The sequence below is a fragment of the Mirounga angustirostris genome, unplaced genomic scaffold, assembly GCF_029215605.1.
Source record: "Mirounga angustirostris isolate CCGP_5_RB_7025 unplaced genomic scaffold, mMirAng1.0.hap1 SCAF_15, whole genome shotgun sequence".
NCBI lineage: Eukaryota > Metazoa > Chordata > Mammalia > Carnivora > Phocidae > Mirounga > Mirounga angustirostris.
In genome coordinates this window covers 74,093,955-74,116,795 of record NW_026991723.1, presented here as the reverse complement: position 1 = coordinate 74,116,795, position 22,841 = coordinate 74,093,955, and the positions used below count along the sequence as shown (strand labels likewise).

General features: G+C 51.7%; 1 long non-coding RNA gene across 3 annotated transcripts in view; it reads right to left on the bottom strand.

Moving 5' to 3' along the window:
* The window catches only part of LOC123849930 (uncharacterized), a 169,239-nt gene that overhangs the window by 135,229 nt on the left and 11,169 nt on the right, over window positions 1-22,841 (bottom strand). The window contains exons 2-4 of one of the 3 annotated variants that reach the window (XR_006792199.3): window positions 14,895-15,055; window positions 13,031-13,301; window positions 7,742-11,299 (exon numbers count right to left, since the gene is read on the bottom strand). The exons of 1 other annotated variant lie outside the window; for it this stretch is intronic. This is a non-coding gene — a long non-coding RNA (uncharacterized LOC123849930). Of the gene's footprint in view, window positions 1-7,741; window positions 11,300-13,030; window positions 13,302-14,894; window positions 15,056-22,841 lie in introns of those variants that run through there. One more of the 3 variants, XR_010407631.1, reaches the window with a different exon arrangement.

Genomic DNA, 22,841 nt, shown 5'->3' with positions numbered 1-22,841 from the left:
ATTAATTCATTACAATGCAAGTCTCCTTGCAGTACCCAGCCCCACTGCGTGGTCTAGGAGGCTGGCGAACCTGGTGGGAGGAGCTGGTCCATCCCCAAACTGTGCGTGTGACCCTGTTACCATGTCTGCGGCTATCTCATTAGGTCAGAAAAATGAGGGAAGTGTTCAGTGAAGCAGGCTTCTCACCAATATCTTAACACGAAGCACTGGATGGGGTGGGTGTTGGGAGACCCGGGCCCTGAGCCTTTCAATTTAATTTAATAAGAATTTATTGTTTTTCCAGAAAGTTGCTAGCCACCCGGGAGCAAAATGGGTTTCAGCTTTCGTGCTGGCTGTGATTGATTGGTAGTCACTGCCTCCAGTCCGACCTCAAGAAGGCTTCTGAGGACACCAAGAGGCTCTGCCGGCAAGAACACCCTGGTTGATTGTTCATGTCTGCTGGGGCCCCAGAGAGGGGAGTGGCCACATCCCACAGTAAACCGAGGTAAATAATAATGAGGATATACATAGTAATCATAGTAATGACAGTAAAACCTCCCTGGTCAGGTCACTGGGAATATCAGGTAAGATTATGGATGTGAAGGTGCTTTGTGACCTGGACAGATGGCTTCATGATATCTGGCCTCTTATTAATACTTTGCGAATCACAATTTCCCTGTTCATGCTACTTGATCTTTCCCGCTAGAGCGATGCCGGGTCTTACAAGCCTGGAGTGGGGCGACGTGGAAGGAGACCCAGGGGCCAATGCACATGCATACATTCATTCCTGCATCCGGCATCTCCAGCTCTGTTCACTCATCCAGGATACATTTCGAAGGGTCCTCTCAGATCTAGGTCCTGGCACCAAGACCAACCAGATGTCTATCTCCTCAGAGCTCCTAGAACAGTTGACCTCTGGACTTGATCTTCAGGGAAGGGAGAAGGTTTGGTTTCCACCCAGGCTCGTGGCCTCTTAGAGCCTCCGGTGCCGGTTAATTGCCACCCTGCCAGGACCACGAGGGGAAGATGCCAAGCTCCAGAGAGGAGTGCATGCTTTATTTGGTTGGTGATCCCAGGAAGCATTGTCAAAGGGTGGGGACAGGACTCAGGGAAGCAAAGGAAGCCGGTTCAGGGGGCATTCATGAATAGGTTTCCACTGTGGGTGAGTGGGGCTCCCTCTAGCGGGGCAAGGACAGGAAGCATAATATAGAAAGGCCTCCGAGCTGCCCCACCCCAGAGTGAGGAAGTTCGGGTATCTGTCCACCAGCTCCCATCCATCGGTGGTTGAGGACTCCTCCCTGCCTTTTCTGGCTATCCCTGCATGCAGGCCAAGTTTGCCCCTGTAGCCAGAGAAAGCAGCAGGGCAGAGTTGCAGGTGTTGGGTTAGGAAGCCTGGGGTATGTACAGATCTGGTGAGCTCCCAGAGGCCCTGGGCAGGGTACCCACAGCATCTTCTCCGTCCCTAAGCAGCATAGACATTCAGATCAGCTGCAGCATTTAAAGATCATCTGATCAGCCATCTCATTACCCGACAGGGGGAAACAAAGTTCAGAGAAGGTAGGAGACACACAAATTTAAATAACAGGCCAATGGCAATGGTAATACCCTAATAATGCCAGTTAACGTGTAATGAGAGCCAGGCACAGTGGGAGGGGCTTTGCATACTTGGCTCTAAGCCTTGCATTATCCCACGAGGTAGGTGTTACTGTTCCATTTTACAGTTAAGAAAACTGGACTCTGAGAAGTGATTTACCCAAGGACACCAAGCATAAGCAGCAGAGACAGAATTTAAACCCAGAATTTAAATCCAGGTCTGTACCCTGGGATCTTTTCATCACTCTGCAGAGCCAGCAGGAGTTTCCAGGGCTAGTTCTGAGCCCAGAGTTCTGCCCACTGCCCCAGGCAGTCAACACAAGGGGCGCCCTCTAGGTCAAGGGCCTCAAAGTGGAGTTGGTGAAACTCCCTCAAGAGCTCAGAGCTAGCCCACCCCGGGTGGCCTCTCTGGCTTCCCCTGCCAGCTATGCCTTGTCCTCAGAGGAATGGCCTGGAGAGAAGGCAGGAGTGGGTTGGGAGCCAAGACCAACAGGGAAGCAAAATGGGGAATCCCAGGGAGCTTAACATCACCAAGGAGCTGCAGAAGGAATCAGTTACCCATCTGCAAACGGGAAGATGCTAACAACAGGAAAGGGTTAATGGGCACTTCATGTACCTGTCAATCTTCTAAACACTTTAGATGTATGAACACACCGAATTCTCAAACTAACCACAGTGGGTACCACTAACACCATCCCCACTTCACCTAGGAGGAAACTGAGGCACAGAAAAACGGAGTGACTAGCCCCAGGTCATCGCGTCCTGGGATTAGAATCCAGGCGGCTTGATTGCACATCTGTCATTTTAACCACTCTAGGCACAAAAAAGACCACAACGTTGAGTCCCCTTCCCCCGGCTAGCATCCCTAGTCCGTGCTCACCAGGTGGTTTTGGCAAGCACTTATCATTCACAGGGTGAAGTACTACTACGGTCTGCATAGTTTTCTAAAGAGGACACAGATCAGAGAGGGGTCAAGGTCAACAGGAAGTCAGGTGTAGAGCCAAGTGTCGATGCCCCGCTCCCCAGTCGCGCGCGCTCTCTGGTCGGGGGCCCCCCGAGGGCGGAGGGGCGTCGGGCTGGGAGACGGGAGCGGGCGCGAGCTGCGCGGCGGGGGGCCTCCCCCTCTCGGCTCCCAGCCGCCCCCACCCGGCCCGCAGGGCGCAGCGCCGCGGCCGCGCTGACTAGGCAGTTCGCGGGCCTCGGGGCCCCCGAGCGGAGCCCGCGCCGCACCGCGCAGCCTGGCGACGTCCCCAGGGCACCTGCCTGCGGCGGCGAGGGCGAGCGCCCGCGGGGAGCGTTCCTAAGGGAGCCCGGCGCAGGAGGGATAATTGTAGAGGCTCCCTCCGGGCCAGAGAAGCCAGCGGGGGTTGGGGAGTAGAGGGGAGCGCTGAGGGAGGAGGCGGAGGGAGGTGGGAAGAGGGAGAAGGTTGGAGGACCAGCACAGAATTACTGGAAGCAGGAAAGCGCGATGATCCGCCACGTGTGGGCGGCTCCGGAACCCAGCATGATTCCCCGAACCCCCACATGTGTCTATAAGCCGCATTTCTCACTCTACCTGGCCACTCACCCCCCAACACACACAAAGAGTAAGAAAGCCACCAGACCAGGAAGCAGGGGAAGGGGGAGATAGAAAACCAGCAGAAAGGACTCCAGGAGGCCTCCTGGTCCAGTCCCACCTTGCTCAGAAGGAGAAACTGAGACCCAGGAGGAGGGGCCCAGGGACTCGCAAGGCCTGGCTAGAGAGTTACATCGGTAATCGATGTGCAGGGCCAAGTCCCAAGGCCCTCTCTCCCTCCTCCTTCACCTCCCTACCCTTCTCCTCCCCATCCCCAGCAGCTGCAGAGGTTCCAAGACGGATTGTCCCAGTCTCTGCCTGTAAGGGGACCCCCGTTTTCCCACCACCCTCAAAGACTTTCCTTTTCAACTCCTGCCTCTGTCCCTATAGGAGGGGTTGGCTTTGTCTGTGGGTGTCTCAGCCCACCTCCAATGCCCTGCTACTGGTGGAACAGGTTGGGGAAGAAAAGGAAGGAGCCTGAGCAAGCCTGGGGGACGGGAGGGGCTCCCCAGGCACACAGAGACCTGGCTTCCAGCCTCAGTGCCCCCAAGTTCCCAAGGACTCTGAGCTCCCTCACCTGTGTCGGGGACCACCACCACCACAAGTCCTGCTGCCCTTCAGGAGAGCCCACATTCCCAGAAGAGTCTGCAAGATCTAGTCCTACCTCCTTGGCCTTTCCTCCCTGCCCAGCTCCACGCATCACTCTTTCCAGTCTCCTAATTTCCTCAGGAGTTCCTTGCCTCCTGACCTCAAACATTTGCACCTGCTCTACCCTCCACCTGGAGTGCCTCCCACAGTGATTGCAAATTAAAGATGGCTGAGGACCCCTCCCTGCTGTGGGCAGAGTAGGGGTTGGGCAGGTCTGTGGGGGAGGGAGGAGATTCACAGTGTGGCCTCTCCAACCAGCTCCAGGACCCTGCCAGGCTGGAAGGCTTGGTCCATGGAATCAGAGCCGCCTGTGTTCTCTTAAGAAACCCAGTTCCCAGGGGCGCCTGGGTGGCTCAGTTGGTTAAGCGACTGCCTTCAGCTCAGGTCATGATCCTGGAGTCCCGGAATCAAGTCCCACATCAGGCTCCCTGCTCAGCAGGGAGTCTGCTTCTCCCTCTGACCCTCCTCCCTCTCATGCTCTCTGTCTCTCATTCTCTCTCTCGCAAATAAATAAAAAATTAAAAAAGAAAAAGAAACCCAGTTCCCAGGCCCAAGGGCGGAGGGAGGGTGGGCTCCTTTGCAGGGGGTGGGGAGGGAGAGGAGACAGTAAGGAAATTTGCACATCTTTGGGCCATTGTCTTCAAGGCAAGGGTTTTTCTTTTGAGTTTATTGGGGTGTGTTATTACACAAGAAATCCATGTTTCATACGGAATGCAAAAACACACCAAAAGGAAGAGAAAAAACTCCCCACACCCTCAGCACCCAGAGATAAAAAGCACTAAGGTTTTGGTGTGGAGCCTTCCAAATGCATACATGTGTGTATGGTGGGTGTGACTTTTACTCCAGAAACTCCAGGTGCAAGAAGTATCACAGCACCTTGTTTTTCTAGAATGAAAACGAAAGCTCACTCCAGGCCCTGTCTCACCTGCAGCCCCGTGCCGTGGGATTCTCAGCCCCAAGCTTCCTCCTCTGTGTCCCCACAGCCACTTCCAGTCCGGCCCACTCAGCAACCAGAGTCCTGGGCGCTCCTCTGTTCAAGCCCCACGGGTGGCTCCCCATTGCCCGGGGTTGGGTGGGAGGGGGAGACGCTGGCCCTAGCCATGCCCATGAGGGATGGCCCCAGCCTGCCCCACATCGCCCTCCTGCCCTGTTCCCGCCACTCCACCCAGAGAGCCTCCCTTCAAACACCTCCACACATACCCTTCCCTCTGCCTGAAATACTGTTCCCTTTTCTTCCCTTGCCCCTGGTTAAAGTCGCCCCCTTGTTCAGATCTTAGTGGAGCCGCTTTCCCTCCAGACTGCGGCCGGATCAGAGCAGCTCGTTACCCCCCCCCAGACCTCCCGCCTTGCCCGCACCCCAGTCTGTCATTTCATACACCTGCGGTAGGTCACGTGTGAGGGCAGGCCCGCCCCTCACTGCTCCGCCCCCAGGGCCCGGCGGTGGGGGGGGGGGGTGTAAAGCCGGCGGCCGGCGTGGCTGAAGGAGCGAAGGTGCCCGTGGTGCAGGCGTGAGTGTGTGGATTCCCACAGGTCACACCCGTAACGAAATGTCCCTTCATTCCTCTCTGCTTCTCACCCCCACATTCAGTCCATCAGAGAATCCCCTAGACTCTAGCTCCGCACCAAGCTCCAAATCCATCCCCTCTCTGTCCGCCCCTCCCTTCCCGGTCAGAGCCCTGTCCTCCCTCGGCAACAGCCTCCCACCGGTCTCCCCTCTTCCTCTCTTGGCCTCCCCCATACAGATTAGTCTCCGTGCGGATGAAAAGAGCAGCCAGGGGTCCTTTTAAAATATGTCATTCAGATTCTGCTGTGACCCCGCTTAAAGCTCCCTTAGTGGGCTTCCCGTTGTGCTTCAGGTAGCATCCAACTGCCTTCTGGTGGCTTCCCCAGCTCCACGGGGTCTCGACCGCCCCCTTCTCTGGCCCCTCTCCCACCCCACACTGCCCCATGGCTCTGCTTCAGCCACGCTGGCCTTTGGGCCTTCTCCAAACATGATCAACTGGTTCCCACCGGGAGCCTTGGCACTTGCCCTTCCCCCAGCCTGGCACCTTCTCCCCAGAACTCCACGGGCCTCGGCTCAGATGTCACCTCCAGGGAGAGGCTGATCTGGCCGCGTGTCCCCCTGTTTTATGGTCTTCACAGCTCTTATCATTTCCCCGACCTCTTTGACGAGACTATCGGCCGCCCCTCACCCCTCTGCCAGGGACCCTGCCCTGACAGCTCACCACCAGGGCCCCCAGCACCTCCACAGGCTGGTGCTTAGTAGGTGCTCAATACCTATTTGTCAAGTAACTGGAAGGACCTGCATGCGCCTGCGCCTCTTGTACATCTGTTTGGGGTTGCCATATAGACCCAGATGTGTTATTTTCCCTTGTTAATTACTGCAGAGTAATTATAGTGAGAAGTGTAAGTACAGAATGCATTAATGGGGGAAAACATAAAAGATTTCATGCACTGGCTCACCGAACGCCCGAACCAGAGATGAGCTTCCCTGTAGCCCGCTAGAATTCTCACTTGGGTCATTTCCTCCTGGGTCTGGAGCCTGAGCCCTAACCCACGCCTGTTTTCCTCCCCTTCTCTGGAAAGTTACTCCCAAGCCTGTCTGTGCCTCAGTAGAGATAGGGGTGGAGCTGGGAGAGCCTGGGCCCTTCTGGGGTTAAAATCTAGCTTCTGTGTGTCCCCAAAGAACTGGGAGAGGGGGTGATGTTGGGCAGATGAGTTAACTTCTCTGAGCCTCAGTGTTTCCATCTGTAAAATGGGGATAGTGACAGCTCCCTCCCAGGATTGTTGTGGGTTCTAGAAGGGAGACATATGCAAAGTGCTTCTAACGGGTTTCAGCCACATTGGCTCCCTCTGTCCCTCCCTCCTCAGTGTCAGAAGACATGCTCCCCACTTTCCCACCTCGGGCCCTTGTGACTCTCTTCTTCAGGAGAAATGGTGCCTTGCTTTTCCCTCCCCTACTCTGAAAAACCAGGCTGACTTTGACAAGATTGGTTAAAAAAAATGCCTTTAATATGGTTGTTGCAGACCCAGAGTTTTGAAAAGGGGGTGGGAGCTCCGTATCTTTCTGAAAGAACTCCCAGATGTACAGCCAGCTGTGCAACTTAGAGCAGCCTGTTTATGTCTCTGCTCACCCCAGACGCTCGCTTGCTCGCTCACTCACTCACTCACGCCCAGGCAAAGAGAGAACCACAAATGCCCCCAGGAGTGGAAATCGCTGGGAGGATGAGATCTGTGAGGCTCTAATAACAAGGGGAAGAGAAAGAGGCTAATGTCAAATGTAAAGTGCTGGAGAAGCAGGGTCACTGCTGAGATTCCAGAACCTGTTCTTTGGCCATTTACAGGTGAGGAGGTAGATCTCGGGCTTGAATTTTGCGTCCTGACGACCCTGAGACGCCCTCTTGTGGGCCTCAGCGGTAGCAGCAGGCTTTCCAACTTGCCCTGCCAGATGGAATACTGCTTTCGTTCCTTTTTAAAAAAAGTACTCTTTAATTCAGTGCCACAATTCTTATATGATACCCCCAAATAAACACTTTGCTACTTTCCATAGCACCGAACAATAAAAGATCCAATCTCATTATTGATCCTACCTTTAAAAAAATAAACATTTGGGGCGCCTGGGTGGCTCAGGCTCGGGTCATGATCTCAGGGTCCTGGGATCGAGCCCCGCATCGGGCTCCCTGCTCTGCGGGGGGCCTGCTTCTCCCTCTGCCCCTCACCCTGCTTGTGTTCCCTCTCTCACTGTCTCTCTCTCTGTCAATTAAATAAATGAATAAAATCTTTAAAAAAATAAAAAATTAAAATTAAAAAATAAACATTTATTTTGCTTTTGAAAAATCATCATGGGGCGCCTGGGTGGCTCAGTCAGTGAAGTGTCTGCCTTCGGCTCAGGTCATGATCTTGGGGTCTTGGGATCGAGCCCCACACGGGGCTCCCTGCTCAGCGGGGAGTCTGCTTCTCCTTCTCCCTCTTCTCTTCCCCCCCATACTCCTCTCTCTCAAATAAATAAAATCTTTAAAAAATTAAAATCATTATATAAAATTTTCAAAATACTGAAAAGCACAAAGAAAAGGGTAAAACTCAAGAGTAAGCTTTTCTAACTACAATACAGACAGCAGGAGAAAGGATTTGAGGTTACTGTCTTGGTTCACCAAGGGTTCATTGAGAAAACATTTCGGCAAAACATTTTGCTGCTTTGAGCTCATTTCCCAGCTCGTGAAGGAGGGCGGGCATCTGGCAACTCAGTCCAAGCTGTTGATCCCATAACTGAAATCTCTTTCTGAGGTCCTCTCCCCAAACCCACTTTCTTCCCTCCCACAGAGTGGGAGGTTAGCTGTGCAGTTAGCTCAGTGGAGAAACGGGCTCTGGAGTGTTGGGCTCATTCATTTATTCCACACTGTTTATTGACCATCTATTTGGGGCAACACTGTTTATGGACCATCTGCTTTGGGCCAGACTCCGTGCTGGCTCCTAGAGATACAGAGAACATGGTCCCTGACGCTCCAAACCCATGGTCTGGAGTGGACACAGATAATCCCGAGATGATGGGGGGAGGAACAAGGTACTATGAGAACATGGAGGCTAATCCTGGCTCCACCAGCCCCAGCTGTGTTAACACAGCCCCTCTCCGAACTTCAGTTCCCATATCTGTAAAATAATAGCGCCTCCCTCGTTAAATTATGGTGCAGACTGAACAGAGATAAGGACAGAGAAGTCAATTGTGAAATGCTACTTCTCTTCATCCATACCGTTGTCACTCTTTACTCTGGGAAGAGGAAACTTGACCACAATTCCCCGTCTGGACTTTGGGGGAAATCACAACATTTTAGTAGTTGGTGTTGGAAAGGATCCTAGACATCATTCAGCTAAGCCCCCTTATTTCAGAGAAGAGGACGCGGGGCCCAGAAAGGGAGGGAAGAGACCGAGGTGACACAGCAGATCTGAAGATGCACTGTGCTTGGTCCTTAGGATCGCAGCCTCCGGAGGGAGGAGCCTGTCCCGAACCCAGGGCTCCACTGCGTGCTGGCTTGGGCAAATCAGGTCAACTCTCCATGCCTCCGTACCTTCATCTATAAAACGGGTGTAACAACAACCTTCGTCCCAGGGCTTATGGGAGAACTACAGGAACTGACTCCCAATCCAGTGCTCCGTCTACTATTCCTAGAATTTACATAGCGCAGAATTTTAGGAAAGCACCGTTTCATCCTGACTCTGCACATCTTGCATCCAGAATTCCTGGGTCAGGACTTGGCTCAAAATCTTCCCGAAACGTAAAGGCCTCTGGGTGGGAGCCTTGGGTGAAAGGAAGCAAGCTCCTATTCCAGACAGCCTAGGGGTGAATTATGATCACACAGTTAAGATCAAAGCAGTACCTCCTCCCCACCCCCACCCCAGATGACCTCACTCGATTGACGTCACGTGGCTGGGTCATAATTTAAGAAAATAGGCAGCACCTTGGTCACTGCCTTTCTGCGCATGCCCAAGATAAATTATACCGGTTCAAGGTCAAAAACAAAATGCCAGCAATTGCATCAAAACATCAGATTAAGTAAAAATAAACACAAGCAAACAGTAGAATAAGTTAGCATCTGGGTGAACTATTGTTAATGGTGGTCAGCCCTCAGCGTTTCCTCTTTTCTTTCAAAAATAGCTATGTGCCCAGAAGCCTTTCAGGGGTCACCCAAATAGAAAAGAAATCCCTGGAGATTGGTTGCAAATTCCAGTTTATCCATTTCTCCTTCTATATCACAATGGAAAATCACCAAGGCCACATGGAGATTTGTAACGATTTTCTGTACACTCGTGTAAACAAAAGAACATACAATTTTCCTTTTCTTCCCAGTAGAGTGTTTTATTTCTTATTTTCCTAGTTCAGGGAAAGTGTTAAGATCATTGAGGGGGGTTGTTGAAATGTCTTGAAATCAAACACACAATATTAAAGAAATATTTGGAGAAGAAAGAAGCCAGTTGAAGGGGCTGTTATTTGTCGTGAGGCCAGTTGTTTTATTTCATTATGAGGTTTTAGTGTTTTCATGAAGCAAATACAAGAGGGAAGGGAGAGGTGGAAAGTTCCAGAAAGGGAAGGATGCCAGGCTCTGATGGAGGGCAGGTGCACCTACTTTAGGTGGGTAAGGCAGTTTATATTCTTAAATGGTTAGTTGATAGACCATTTTCAAGGACAGTAATTGCCCACAACCTGAGCACTCTGGGCGGCGTGGCAGGCCACGTGTGGAAAGACTCAGCTTTCAGCTCAAACTAAGGTCTCTCTCCAACGCTGCCATTATTGGCCAGTGACCCTGTACGAGTGGTTTTACCCCCATGAGCCTGTTTCCTTGTCAGCAAAGTGCGATGTTTATTATCGCAATATCGTTTGAGAAGCACCCAGAACAGGGCCCGAGACATAAGTTAATGCTGTTCCCCTTCACTCTATTGCTGTCAACATTCTCTGACAAATAGCGTCTCACTCGCTTCTCCGAAACATCTGAGGTTCTCAGAGTTGGAATCCTCATTCCTACTTCCCGTCTCCTGAAGACAGTTCACTTCTTAGTTAAGAGCGTGGGCATTTTGAGGGGCGCTTGGGGGGCTGAGTCACTTGTGCCTCTGGCTCTTGATTTCGGCTCGGGTCATCATCTTGGGGTTGTGGGATCGAGCCCCGTGTCAGGCTCTGCGCTAAGTGAGGAGTCAGTTTGAGGATTCTCTCTCTCCCTCTCCCTCTGCCCCTTCCCCCGGCTCTGGAGCTATAAATTAATTAAATTTAAAAAAAAGTAGAGCATGGGTGTCTTGAAAGGACAGGGCGACCTGGGCTTTAGTCCCAACTCCACCAAGTGATGCCCTCACTCGATGACATCTTGTATGTGATTTTATGTCTGCGTACCAAGTTTCCCCCTCTGTGTTCACCCACTGCCCTGGTTCCTGCATGAACAACATCCTGGACACGGAAAGAACTTACCAGATTCTGTCCCCTCTGCATGGTCCCCATACTTCAGGGAATAGCTTGGGGGCCATCAGAGCACCCAAGGACGTCCACGGAGGACAGTCTGATCAAGAAAGCAGGCAGCTTCCCCAAGCCGCAAGCTTGTGGGCCATACTTTTGTAGGATGGCCTTCCCCCTCATCATCTCATTTGTCTTCCCATGTCCCAGTTTGCCTCTTTCCCCAAGGGACCCCCAAGGGTCCAGCTGCTCACATCAGCAGGGCTGAGCTCAGGGAGAGGTCAGGGAACGTGACTGACGTGGTCGGAGGTGTGACGTCTGCGCACGACTTGGGCCCAGGAGGCCCCGTGGAGAGCATGGGAGCTCCCAGCTCCCAGCTCCCTTGATCCCAAGTGTCTGAGTTCATTTCAGCCTCCCAAATCTTGGCGCTCTGAAGCCAGGTTTGCAAGAAAGAGAAGGAAGGAGGGAGGGAGGAAGGATCTTCGAGATCAAGGGGAAAGGCTGTGGAAGAGCCCTGTGCAGCGTGTCAGGTGACCACGGGTCCTATGCTTGCTCTGCCTGGGTGACCTTGAATATGACCTCAACTTCCGCATCTGTACAACAGGAGGTTGAACGGAGTTAGTGGTGTTTCTCAAAGTCTACTTCAAAGAACATCAGTTCTTATTCCGGAGGTCCAATAACTCTGGGAAACGCTGTATGTCTTACCCGCTTTGGGTGATGCCTGTTAATATATTAAAGGCTCTGAGAAATCCTGCAGAAAAGAAAACTCTGCAACCTTCTTACTAGACTATAAGCCCCAAGCGGGGTTTCTGTCTGTTTGGGGTTTGGTTTTGGATGTGCTCCCAGACCCTGAAACGCTGGCACACCATACATGTTCCTCCCAAACTTATTTGCTCACAGAATCTTATTTTATTCCTCAGCACGCTCCCTATATCCCTGGAAGGTGGCCCTCCTAGGACCACACTGACTGGAGTCTAAGACGGTGACCAGGCCCCACTGAGATCCACCGAACCTGGCTGGGATCGGAACTTCTGAGCTGCCCCAGAGCTTCATGAACGGGTGTGGTTGTTACTTTCAGCCACTTCATTTTGGGGCAATTTGCCGCAGAGCAATAGAGAACTGATAGATACCATCAGAACTCTGCTGGTGGACCTCCTTCCTTTCTTCTTTTCTGTTTTTGTATTTTCCCCCCTGGTGGGTGGGGGCTAGGGATTTCCAGCCACCTTGCGGCCCAGCGGAGGGCAGTGCTGAGCCTTCTCCCCGCCCTGGGACTTCCCACCTCTGAGCATTCTGTGAGACACATGACACCTTTTCCTTACTCCAACCTGAGACAGTTTGTATTATTTCTTAGCCACACACATTCCCAAGACAGTGAATCAATAAATGACCTTGCTCGCTTAAGCTAGGTTGAGTTGGATTTCTGATCGTCACCAAAACAACCCCATACGGTGTTCCTGTTCATTGATTCCTTTTGTTTTGTAGCTTTATAAACACAGTTCTTATCAAATGGCAGGTTTATAAAATGCAATTTTTCATGGCCCCTTCTGGTGACCTTTCAGGCTACAGACCAAAGGACCTCCTGGGGTTGGGGCCACGGGGAGACAGTGCCGTGAGGTTGGTTGTAAGGTAGCTGCACACTTTGGAAACTTCTTGGGGAGGAAAAGTAACACCTGTGATCCTAGAGCCCATCAAAGTGTCAGGAGGCAACTCTGGGTCCCCTATTTCTCGCATCGAAGGTGACTTTCTTGTGACCAGGCAGTAGCTTGGCCTGCCCTGCAGAGCCAAGAATCAAAACACTTCCCACAAAGGCTGGGCTCTGCGAATCCCCTACTCTTTTTTCCAAAGGACCACGTGAGTGATGGTTTTATTTTAATCATCTGCTCTTTAGTTCATCGCTGGGAAATTTTCTCTGTATGCCCCGGAGTAGGAGCTGAGAAAATGTCTGTCAGGTGAAGGAACGGAAGAGTTGGGAAGGACTGTGTCCTCCCCTTCTCCCTCTCTCCCTGTCCCTCCTCTCCCTTGCCCTCTCCCTCCCCCCCCTCCCCCCCACTCTCTCTCCCCCTCCCTCCCCACCCCCCTCCTTCTTCCTCCCTCTTCCCTCTCCCTCCACCTCTCTCCCTCTCTCTCCATCTCCCTCACTCTCCCCCCTCCCCCTCCCTCCACCTCTTCCTCCGCCTCCCTGTCTCCCCCCACTGTTTTGTGACACCCCCTTTCTCTGCCATTCGCATCTTCCCCTCCCTCTCAGAAACACTGAGAAACAGGATGAGCCCCAGCCCCGTGGCTAGGTGATTACCCCATGCTTCTGAGAACTAAATATGACTCACCAAACAGAGATTCATCGGACCCGCCTTGGCGGGGGGTGGACTGGAGCAGGACACAGCCCCTGCCTCAGAGAAGCCCCCAGTCTGGCAGGAACATGGGTGTGGACAGACGATGACCGTCCAGCGCGGAGGTCCTCAGTAGAGCACACAGGACTGTGGCAGTCCAAGAGAGCAGCACCAGACCCAATCCAAGCGGGAGCCAGGATGGTCTCCCAGAACAAATCAGGAGTACTTGCTTCTTCTGGGTTAAGTAGGACTTCATGAGAAAGAAGCCCTTCCAAGAGAAAGAGAGACCATCTGCAGAGATGCACGTCCAGTTTGCCGCCCAGTGGTGCTACCTGTGGTCCCGAGGGGCTGGAAAGCCCGTGCGAGGAGAGGAGCAACCACAGAGGGTGGCTAGGGGCTGAGCACAGACAGGCTGACATTCCTGCTAACAGCCTTTAAAGAAAGACCTTCTTATACCTGCAGTGCAATCCCAGGGAGGGATGCTGATTGGCCCGCTTTGGTCCATCTGCCCATCCCTGGGTCAGGGGAGGAAGCAGTGGTTTTCAAACTTGGATACCTTCTAGAACCACTTGAAGCATTCTTAAAAAATCCTGATGCCCAAGCCATACCCCAGACCAATCAAACCCTAACATCTGGGGATGCCCTACCCGAGCCACATCAAGCGAGGAAGGGGCAGCTCCCTGAAGACAAGGACCACGGGGACTAGGGAAGGAAAGCTGGGTCGACCAGATGCCCCCCACCACAAGGCCAGGTGGGGAGGGAACACTAGGAATGGAGCTGAGGAGCCCAACAGGACTGGCAGCTCATGGGCAGAGAGGGAGCTGGCCTACGTCTGGCCTTCTCTTCCTGCCCTGGGGGATGGCTGGGATGCAGTGTGGAGCCCTGGAGGAGTAAGGAGTAACTGCAGGCCCAAACCTGGCTCTACCCCAATGCAGTGCCATGCTGCCCCTCTCCCGGCCTCAGTTTCCCTGCCACTACTAAGGCTCGTCCAGCACCAACAACCTATGATTCGTGCTCTGTCTAGCTGGGCCCGGCCCCTCCGGGCTGGATCTGCTTCCCAATGTCTGGAAGAAGGACACGTGCACATCTCCCACCCCCACCCCCCACCCCCCACTAGCCCAGACAGTGACTCAGATGAAATCGCAGACAAATGGATAGGGATGATTTGTAAGGACAGGAGCAAAATAACCGAGCAAATGCTTTGGGGGGGAAATTCAAATTCCGTGTCATTGGAAAGTAATATTTATGCCAATCATTAACCGAACAGCAGTGATAGGTCAGGGCACACAGGTTTCCTTTCTTAGGGGCGAAAAGGGATGAAACCAGGGCTGGCAGACCTCAGGGAGGGCACAGAGGGTCTGGCCCTGCAGGCTTTTGTCTTGGGCGCTCCTCGCCCAACCGTACTGGCATTCTGGGGAGTGCCGAGGGGTGGGGGCTCTTGGCCTGGCCTTTTATAACCTTGCTAGGCTGAAGGAACAGGTCCATTTGCTGATGGGGAACCGCTGAGGGGTCGGGGGCCATCAGCAGCTGGCCGAGCGAACACTGTTTGTTATTTAAATTAACCGTCAGGCCGCTCCGTTTCCTCCACCTGAAGGGGCACCTCGTGCATGTCGTTGTAATTAGCCAGAGGGAAACTGGTTGCCAGAAGACTGTGTTGTTGGAGCATTTGTCTTGTTTCTAACAGGGCCCAACAAGGCCATCGTCGTGTGGAAATCAAGAAACACAAACGAGTGATTCAAGGGAAATGGCAGAGAAAACAACTGCCATGGAGATGAGTTTGCGTCTATGAAAAGGCGAGCCTCGCGGCGAGAGATCTCCCCTCCCGACTGTGCCGCGGAAACACTAGAAACACTAATCGTACCTTCCAGCCTGGCACCTCGGGCTTTATTTTTCATCTTAATACAGTCTCGGCGTCCGGAGCAAGATCCCAAATTACGGGCGCCTGCCTGGCTCGCTCGGTGGAGCGTGTGACTCTTGATGTCGGGGTCGTGAGTTCGAGGTCTGCGTCGGGTGGAGAGATTACTTATAAAAAAAATAAATAAAAGATGCAGAATTAGGGACGCCTGGGTGGCTCAGTCGGTTAAGCACCTGCCTTCAGCTCAGGTCATGATCTCGGGCTCCCTGCTCAGCGGGGAGTCTGCTTCTCCCTCTGTCCCTCCCCACTGCTTGTGCTCTCTCGCTCTCTCTCTGTCAAATAAATAAATAAGAGCTTTAAAAAAAAAAAAAAAAGATGCAGAATTAGGTGGCCGACCCTGGTGCCCCTTCATGGGATCTCTCTCTGTGGACGAGCCATGGCTTTGCAGATTCACAGGGAACGAATGCATCAAAAGATGACTTTTTCATTCTTTGGGAGAAGTTATACCTTCCAAGAACTACCAGTGTCTCCCCAGAAGAACGCTGGACGAGACGTCTTCTCCAACGATGCAAGCCTGTTGGTTCCCCTCATTGTTTGTTCATCGATTGGTTGATGCGTTTGCTCCACCCACATCTGTTCACGAGGACTGTCAGCGAGGCAGGGCTGGTGGTGGGTGTGGGGATCCCGCAAAAAGCCAGGCAGGCTTGGTCCTTCCATGGCGGGGGGGGGGGGGGGGACTGACATTCAGGGGGAGAGACTCAAAACGAACCAGGACTTACAACCTGGAAGGAGGCTGTGAATGAAAGCAAGTGCACAGATAGGACTGGATAGGACGGAAGGGGGGTGGTCAGGACGCCGAGACCCCCGAGGGGAAAGTGGAAAGGCTCCCTGGTGTGCTCCCTGAAACGTGGGACAGGCAGTGGGAGAATAAACAGGGGCTGGTTCTTATAGGGCCTCGCAGGCATGAGCTCTTGGGCTTCATCCTGGGAACAAGGGGGGATGATGAATGCATTTTCGGGGAAGAGGTACCAGCAGTCTTGCTCTTTCCAGACACCCCTTTGGTTCCAGGATAAGTGGCTTGTAGGAAGTAGATGCGGGGAGGACTCTGCATCTTTTTCGATACTCAGCCGCTATGTCAGTCTATTTAGCTACTTTTGAATAGGATAAAGAGTTGGATTGCAAAACATCGATTGGAAAAATGGAGGAGCATCATACAAATTAAGGCATTCTCAAGTGTCGTCTGGCTTGGGTCAAAAGGAAATGGGTAAGTCAGGAGGACACCGGGTGTAACAAACAACCCCAAGTGTCAATGTCAAAAACACAATAAATGCTTAATTTTGCTCATTCAACTGTCCAGCGAGGGTGTTTCTGGTTATAAAACTTTTCTGGGTGTTTCTCCTACAAGAGGTGACTTGGGGACCTGGTCTCCTTCTCAACCGGGGCTCTGTGGGATCTCCTGCAACCCACCAGCACATAGAGTAAGAACATAGGAAATCACACGGGGAGGTTTTCGTGGATCAGACCTGGGAGTGAAATATACCACTTCTGGGGTGCCAAGGTGGCTCAGTCGTTAAGCGTCTGCCTTTGGCTCAGGTCATGATCCCAGGCTCCTGGAATCGAGCCCCGGGAGCCTGCTTCTCCCTGTCCCACTCCCCCTGCCTGTGTTCCCTCTCTTGCTGTGTCTCTCTCTGTCAAATAAATAAATAAAATCTTAAAAAAAAAAAAAAAAGAAATATACCACTTCCATCCACATTCCATCGGCCAGAACCCAATAGTTTGGCAGCACCTAACTTTAAAGGAAATGCAGGCAAACTGAGCCAGGAGGAAAGGGAAATCGTTGGAGGGAAATCCAGCCCATGTCTTCCACCGAGGAGCCACTCCTGGGAAACTGAGACCCCCGAGAGGAAAACTCCTTTTCGTAAGTTAACCCATCAGGTTGGTGATAGGAAGGAGACCAGAAACCTAAAATCTTGATTCTGAGGTCACACCACTTTCCCCTTCATTGCAATTGACACATTTATTAATGTAGGGTGGTGTCATGCCACTCTGAACTGCCAGATAATAGGAAACCAATTCAGCGGCTTTTATTAGGGCCTGCTGTTGGTGATCGGTAGAGAGAGAGATGACAAATAAGTGATTTTCCACCTTCTAGCTGCTCATGATTTCCCAAGTGGAGTGGGGAGTGTGCCAGGGGTGCTCAGAGGAGCAAAGAAATGGCTCCCAGGTCCTTGAAGGAGACAGGGAGGGTTTTACTTTTGCTTCTGTTCCCTTGTCTTTCCACTTTTACCGGCCCCAATGGCACCTCTGTGAGAACTAGCAAAGGCACCCCCTCCTGGCTAGCAGGCACGTGGTGATTTGTGTGAATGGGGGCGTTGGGGGCTCCCCTTCCTTCGGCATAACCAGCCCTAGGCCAGGGGCTTGACGTTGTCAGGGAGAGCCTGGCTTTCAGGATGCCCTCGGCCCCTCCACTCAGGGCCGCCGTGCCACGTCCTCAGCGTTGCTGGGAACAGCCCCCAAGGGCAGGGCCCCCGGCCCCAGCAAGCCTTCCTCTTTCTCTTTTTTTTTTTTTTTAAAGATTTTATTTATTTATTTGAGAGAGAGAGAATAAGAGAGAGCACTTGAGACGGGGGAGGGTCAGAGGGAGAAGCAGACTCCCCGCCGAGCAGGGAGCCCGATGCGGGACTCGATCTCGGGACTCCAGGATCATGACCTGAGCTGAAGGCAGTCGCTTAACCAACTGAGCCACCCAGGCGCCCCAAGCCTTCCTCTCTTGTCCCTGCATCCTTGGTGTCTCCTGCTTAAGTTCCGCCCTTCCGAGGTGGCAGAGGCGGCTTCCATGTGGAGTTTTCCCTTGCATATCTCGGATGTTAGTTCATGCGCACATCTCTTCATGAGCTGTGGCCATTTGACCCTCTGCCTCTGGGAGCTCCCTGGTCTCAAGCTTCGGCATCTGCCTGCCCCCTTTGTCTCTGCTCTCCTGTGCCGGACAGAAACCCCTAATTTCGATGGAGTCCAATCTAGCCATGTTTGGCCCCATGGTTTGTGCCTTTTTGGTCTTGGCTGGGAAGGCTTTTCCAACACCGCCTCCCAATCAAAAATCTAGGGTCCCCCGATTTTCTTCTATTCCCTATAGGGTGTTAACTTTATGCCTTTAACCTGTTTGCCTGTTTGGGGGGGTGGTGGCGAGGCAGGTCAGGCTCCGGAGAGCAGGCCAGCTTTCTGCACACTAAGGATCTGTCCTTCCCCACCGCCTCACGCACCTCCTTCCCATCACACCTATCAAGTCTGTCCCACTGTCTAGGGACTTTTCTAGATCCTTCATCACCGGGGAAGGACACATCACCCCTGGGGATGGAGCATACAAGCTCTACCCACAATAACCGGAACAGTCTGCCCCCTCCTCTTCACGTCACCAGCTCCTTCTTACCCTTCACCTCTTGAGCAAAACATCACCTCCTCAGAGAAGTGGTCTGCACCCCCCCCCGACCTAAGAAGCCCCATCTCTCCGTATCACAGACCTTACTCATGTCCATATGTTAACACGCGAGGTTGTGATTTGAAGAGAACTTGCTTATTTATAGACTCTTTCTCTCACCAGTCAGCAAACTCTTCAAGGACAGAAGCTTGGTCCTTCTTAAGGGGTGCCCAGCACACCAGGCCCACAGCTAGAGTTCTCATTTAATGAGTGCCTAGGCTCTATGCTAAGCACGTCCCCTGTATGTTTATTCACCCCCTCCCCATCAACACCAACCCTATCAGTAGGTACTGTTATTACCTCCATTTTACAGACAGGGAAACTGAGGCACAGAGAGGTTCAGTGACTTGCCCAAGGCCACACAGCTGCAAAGTAGAGGAGTTTGGTTTTGAACTCAGACAATCTGGCTCTAGAGTTCACGTTCACATCCACCAGCAGTCCCCCTCTCCATATACCACAGAGACAGTGAATGAATGGAAGAATTAATAAATGCAGGGGAGAGAGGGGAGGGTGGGCCAAATGATTACAAGAGCATTAGCAAACACACTTGGGCACAGCTTCTTTTTCCAAGTTATTATGCTGCTAATGAGAGTTATTTTTCCTCTAAGATGATGATTTTCATAAATTATGGAAAATTCTTTGGCCATTGCTTTTTATGTTATGGCCTGGGGTGGAGCACGGGGCGGGGGGGGGGGGGTGCAGTGATGAATGACTTTTTAAATTCCTTCACATTGAGTCTCTAAGACAAGACCGCATGTAGAATCTATAATTAATTATTATTCACACTTAATATAGTTAGATAATGTGAACACATACTTTCCATTAATTTATGTGGCTGACTCCTCATCATTTTCCCATAGGTATAGTTCACTGATTTCTCAAGTTATTAAAAATTAAAATTTATATTAGGGAATTAGAGGAGCCTGGTGTCCCTATACCTATTTTTAGTCTAAAGTCACAAGCTGGGTGGGGGGTTTATAGCAACTGCTTCCTTTGGACAATTTTACACTAAAATGGGTAGATGCATTTATTCTTTGACTTGTTAATTCCTTAGATGTTAATTCTGGACTACTTTGGCAGTTCTGGGCTATGTGCATGGGGGTCTCTGTTTCTAGTTAACCAGGACAAGAAACCAGCTAATAAACGCTATCAAGAGAGCTAGGCATTGAGGGTGCTTGGGCTTGCCTGGGGTTGGGGGCAGGAGGACGTAATATCTAAGCTGGCCTGTGAAGGGCCAGGAGTTAGACAGGCAGAAGAGAGAAAAGGTTGCTGGGGCACAGAAACAGCATGTGCAAAATGTGAGAAGAAAAGGTGGGGCAAACAGTTCCAGGGGGTGGGGTGGGTGGCAAACGAGGGGTGGTGGGATTGAGTGCTGAAGAGGGCGTAGGGCCAGGGTCATCATCAGCAGAGTTTTGAAAAAAAAGAGGATGGTACTTTTCAGAAGCCTTAATATGGGATCCTGGAGACTCAGGTCATCACAGGGCTTTAAGCTCATTCATCTATTTTGTTTAGTTTAATTTTAATTTATTTGTTATTATTTTTTAAGGAAGCTCTACGCCCAATGTGGGGCTCAAACTCACGACCCCAAGATCAAGAGTCACATGCTCCACTGAGTCCCGCAGCTGCCCCTCATCCACCCATTTTGGAGATGAGGAAATGAAGCCCACTTGTTTATAAAGTTTATTCTCTTTTAAATAATCTCTACACCCAACGTGGGGCTTAAACTCACAACCCTGAGATCGAGAGTCGTATGCTCTTCCGACTGAGCCCGCTGGGCGCCCCTGAGGCCCACCCTGGTTAAAAACAAAAACAAGAACTTTTCAGGTCAACTAAATTCATCCCTGCCCAGATATGTGGCACTAAGATGGTCCATATGGCAGGGGCATTTACATTCCAGTTCCTGGGTACACTTAGAGGGGACTTGAAAGCGGGTGTGACCTTGTGGAAAGCTGCCCAGTACCCTTCCTGCTGCCCAAGCCACCGGGAAGCTCTGCAGGTAGAACTTTTCAGATCAGAGAAGCACAGGTACTATCCTGGTTACAACACAACCAGGGCCACCCCTCATTTGCATATTCTGCATAGCTTTGCATAAAGCATTGACAAGTCTCTGAACCTGTAAAAGAAAACTAATTAGAGCAGCATCTTTTTTTTTTTTTTAAAGATTTTATTTATTTGACAGAGAGAGAGACAGCGAGAGAGGGAACACAAGCAGCGGGGAGTGGGAGAAGCAGGCTTCCTGCCGAGCAGGGAGCCCGATGCGGGACTCGATCCCAGGACCCTGGGATCGTGACCTGAGCCAAAGGCAGACGCTCAACCATCTGAGCCACCCAGGCGTCCCCTTAGAGCAGCATCTTGCCCTGGTATCCAGACTTCACATCCAGGGGAAGGGGAGGGGGCGTTTTTGTCCCCCTAACTGCTCACTCAAGCATAGCTCTGGGAGCTGGTTTAGAATACTGGAATGAGAAGCTGGGTTCAAATCCTAATTCTGCTGCTTACTATCTGGGTAACTCTGGGCATATCATCTCACCCTCTGAAAGTAAGTAATCGGTGACCACCAATCCTAGATGCACAAAGGAGTGGGCACGGTCAGATGCTTGAGTGTGTCCATCATGCCTGCCACAGTGTCCAACACATATTCAACACTCAACAGATATTTAAGAACGTGGGTCTGATCCAGGTGCTGCAAAATTTTCCACTAAGATTCATTGCCAAAAATACGCTGATCGCACTTCTGAGCTGATTCCTTTATACCTCCCAGGACACAAAAACCTACCCCTAAAACGGAAGGGAAATCCCAGGTCCCCAGAAAATGACCTTCCACTGATGAGGTCATGGTATCAGAACCTTTGTACTGAAAATCAAATCCAACCCAGCCAGAGAACTGAAGCCCAGACGAGGGAAGTGAAAATCAGGGGCTAGAACCCAGATTTCCCGACTTCCTGCTGGAGTTCCCGCAACTGTCCCACATGCACCTGGATTTAGGACATTTTTTCTTCCTCGTCTGACTGTCCTCAGGATTCCAGCCCCGTAGGGATAAATCTGGCTGGAGTTTCCAAAGATCAATGCTGCTTCCGATACTCTCTCCCTGAGGCAAGCTCACGACATATTTTTTCACAAGTAATAATTAGCGACAGAAATATCTGACCTACTTACAACTCCACAAATACACACATTTGGCGGCTTCCACATCAGCTCTGAGGCCGTCAGAAGGAGCCTGTTTGGGAATAGCTTTTTTTAACCTGGTTAAATGACAATTCCACAGCGGGCAGTTCAGGATGCTAATTTCTGCCCACCTTAACGTGTGAGGCCGGCTCTGCCCCCTGCACTCCACCTCCTCCTGTCAAGGCGGCATTCAAACCCTAAAGCTGGTGATTATTTTTACATTCTGTTCCCATGAGCAAAGGAGGATGGAGATTCTGTCTTTGGAAAGATACATTATGCCTAAGTCTTTGCAGATTTCTAAAGCAATTTAGGCAACGTGGTGTGTATTTCTTTTTAATGCTAAACAAAAAAGGGTAGTTTAGTGAATGTCCAGTTATCTGAGGTTGGTTCTGCCCTTGCATTTTCTAAACACAGACTTTGAGGCTTTGGGCAGAGCCTTCTGCCTGTTATCACTGTTCGCGTGTACCGCGACCAGAAGTCCCCTCTTTTTCCTTTGCCCGCAAATGCTTTCCTGGATTCTACAGTGTTCTTAATAAAATTGCACTAATAGGATGTGTGGTCTGGGGGCAGGCCAAGGGCAGAGCTGAAGGATTTGTTTCAGAAGACTGGGATATTCTAGAGCTGCCTTGCTAGAGAAGGTGGACCCTTCTGACTGTTCTTCCCAGGAGCCCAGCACGTCGGGATTAGGTCTCCAGGGGACATTGTACAGCACTTCCTTCTAGTGGAGGTTCGGCTCGGGTAGGTTCGCCCGCAGTGATTGAGGCCCTGCTCCTGGGCCCTGGAGACCATGAATAAGACCTGCCCCTCAGAGCCCAGTGCAGGAAGGGATGCCAGAGTGTCTGAAACTCAACTGGATCCAGGAGGCATGGAGGGCACGAATGGATGAAAGAATGCAGCATGGGGTGGTGGTGGGGGGAACCTCACCCAGTCAGGGACATCAGAGACGGGTTCCTGGAAGAGATGCACCCGAGCCCTATCTTAGTCTCCTCCAGGTAGAGATGGGGTGGGAAGGGCAAGGCCATTGAGCCCAGGGAAGCAGCTTGTGTGAAGGCACAGAGGTCTGTGGAGAGCGTGGTGCATTGAGGAATGGGCACCAAGTCCAAGGGCAGCGTGGGGAACTAAGGCTGGAGAGGAGGGAATGATGGATCCTCTACAGAACTCTGGGAAGCATAATAAGGGACTCAGACCCTCACTCGAGGGCAATGGGGGAGGGGATAAGTTGCTTCAAAAAGGGAGTCATATGATCAGCTTGAGTTTTTCTTTTTAAGACTATTTTTAAGTAATGTCTACACCCAACGTGAGGCTCAAACTTACAA